The 3,049-nt window shown below is 46.9% G+C and overlaps 1 pseudogene across 1 annotated transcript; it reads right to left on the reverse strand.

Annotated features, from left to right (window-relative positions):
- Window positions 1-755: 755 nt before the first annotated feature.
- On the reverse strand, window positions 756-1,782 carry LOC311182870 (olfactory receptor 14A16-like; annotated as a pseudogene). The gene has a single exon. The product of its transcript is annotated as an olfactory receptor 14A16-like (transcript).
- Window positions 1,783-3,049: the final 1,267 nt, after the last annotated feature.

The raw sequence follows: 3,049 nt of genomic DNA on the forward strand, positions 1-3,049 counted from the left end.
GGCCTGGGCCTGGGGACTTATAGCACAGAAGCTGCTGGAGATGAAAAATTTAAAATATTGCCATGCTTTATTTTTATGTAATATACTTTACATAATGTAAAAAATAACATAGTTCCAAAGTAGAAAATAATGACAAATATTATCCACAGGAAAGTTGACAAGAAGTCCAGGTGTGAGACATCAAAATACAATTTTGAAAGCTAAGGAAGTTTAAACATACACACATACAAACCATTGTCTCCCAGCTAAACACTTTCACTGTACAGATGTAGTTTCAATAAGAATTCACATATATTTTGCTTTCATTATAGTACATCAAAGAGAGTAGTCCTGTTAGAAACAAATCAGACATCTGGGATTAATATTCACATCAATTGTCACTTTCAATCACAGATTCCTTTTCCCCAAGAATACTTCGATCCTTCCATCTCTGGCAGATTCAGGAGTAGATTCTCCTTGTCCTTTGAACAGAAATATTAATTTGTCTCAGAGGGAGGTGACCCATTGCATTCATGAAGGTGAGGGATCCACTCAATGGTGCACCCCTTCTGGAGGAACTGAGAGCCCAGAACTGCAGTCTGGTGAGCCACAGGCTCCCAAGGAGCAATCCTGTTCACCATTGCTTCACTCTACATAAATGTTTGTAAAGTGTAGTTCTAGAATATTCGTTCTACACCAAATGCATAATTAAACAATGAGTGAGAATTCAATTTACGAACATCACACAGTTGGAGGTTTGGTAAATGTTTGCAGTATTTTAAGAAACTACAGTTTATGGAAGAATATGAGAATATAAATTTCTGGAAAAGGAAAATTTCTAATGCAAGAGTCTACACTTTATAAATGATGACATGTAAAAGTTAGAGAGGAAAAACAGAATGAATGAGGAGTTATAATTTTAGATTGTGATATCTCACTTGTTGGTGTATTGGCCATTTATCAGTCTCCCCACAGCCATTTTCAAGGCTTGGTTCCTCAGAGTGTATATGACGGGATTAAATGTGGGGGGCACCATAGTGTAGAACATAGAAATAACCAGGTCAGAAAGGGACTGGGTCATTGATGTTGGCTGCAGATAAGCAAAGCATCCAGTGGAGAGAAACAGCACCACAACCAGCAGGTGGGGAAGGCACGTGGAGTAGACTTTGGACTGACCTTCTGTGGATGGGATCTTCCTGACAGCAGAGAAGATATGGACATAGGAAATGATGATGAAAATAAAACAGCAGATACTCAACACTGCACTAACAAGAACTGGGCCAAGTTTTTTCATTACATTTTCTGAGCAGGAAATAGCCAATAACTGAGGGACATCACAGAAGAACTGGTGGACCACGTTGGACCCACAGTAGGACAAGAAGGATCCAGCTGTGTGCATCACAGCCAATATACCCCACTCAGCCAGGACACAGCTGTCAGCTGCACACACCTGTCCCTGCTCATGATGATGTCATAGTGCAGGGGGTGGCAGATGGCAGCATAGCGGTCAAAGCTCATCACTGTTAAGAGGGTCATCTCTGCAGCTGCTGAAATAACCAGCATAAACACCTGGAGGACACAGCCCGGGAATGAGATGGAACTGCTGTGCCTCAGAGAGTTGGCAATGGACTTGGGGACTATGGTTGAGATGAGGCAGAGGTCCATGAAGGACAGACCCCTCAGGGAGAAGTACATGGGGGTGTGGAGGTGCCGGTCAAGGGTGGTGATGAGGATGATGAGCCCGTTCCCCAGCAGGGCGCACAGGTAGACCAAGGAGAAGAGCAGCGGTTGCAAGAAGCCCATGGTCGCATGGGTGGGGAACCCCAGGAGGATGAATTCTGTCATGACTGTGGTATTGGTCACCACTGGAGCCATCATCTGTATAAAAAGGAGGAAAAATAAAGCCTTAATTCTTCCAGTGTTGAAAAATATAATGCGTTATAAATATAAGATAATAATTCTATCTCTTTTCTACACAATTATTCCTTTGAGGTACTATGGAGTCTAACACAATAATTTGTGTATACTGTTTCATCCTGCCCATTTATTTCCATATACTGTGAATGTGCCATTATTACACTGTACAAACATTCCCCCACAATAGGTGAAGAATAAAATTTCAGCTCACCGCTACAAAACATGAGCAAATTAGAATCTCTTCTCTTTCAACAAACTTAACTTACAAAGCTCCCACCCTCCCCTCCCCAGTTCCACTGCTCCTCCCACCTGCCCAAGCCCCAGCGTCTCAGGCCAGCACACCTCCCAGAGGTTGTCCAGGGCACATTCCCAGAGGACACGTGACCATGCCCAGCCCCTCCCCACCCTAGAGAGCCTGTGTCTGCTCCTCCAGCACAGCCCTGGTCTGGGGAGGCCCCACAGTGACAGGTGTGTAGGGAGATGGGGTGTGCTGGTACCTGTTTTCCTGCTTCCCAGGACCCGACACTGTCCTGGAACTGAATGATTTGGGCTCAGCGTCCCCGTGTGGCGTGTCCTGATACCTCCTCTGTCAGATTTCTGCCCCTGTGGCCTCACTGCTGACTCCTGGTCCATCTCCTCCTCTCCTCATCTCCCTGCCCCTGACTCCCCCACATCTGAGGACCCAGAGACCACATGTCCTGCAGAGTCTCCTCCTGGGTCACACCCACACATCCCTCCTTCAGGATGGGCTTGTCCATCCCCAGGTCCCTCCCTGGCCCCTCTGTCCCCCTCAGACTCATGCACATCTGTGCAGGGAGAAGGCCGCTCATGGGCTGAGCCAGATGGTCTGTGCGTGTGGCTGTCCCTGCAGGTCCCAAGGACCCGGTTCCCCTGTGTGCAGGTTTGTTCCTCACCCCAGGCCCGTGAGTGAGTGGGGACATCTGGACACGGGGCAGCCCTGCTCACTCTGCTCCCCCTCCCCAATATCATCCTCTCCCTGCTCTGTGGGGTGACAGAAGGGCAGGCCCTGGGGAGCGCAGGATTTTTAGAATGTGCTGATTTGAAATAACTGTGAAAGGTTAGTAGAAATGACCCAGATGTTTTAATTGAAAGGGGAATAATTGAGGACATGCTGTGGTCAAGGGCCTGGGAT

Source organism: Talpa europaea (genome assembly GCF_964194135.1).
Source record: "Talpa europaea genome assembly, chromosome: 1".
Lineage (NCBI taxonomy): Eukaryota > Metazoa > Chordata > Mammalia > Eulipotyphla > Talpidae > Talpa > Talpa europaea.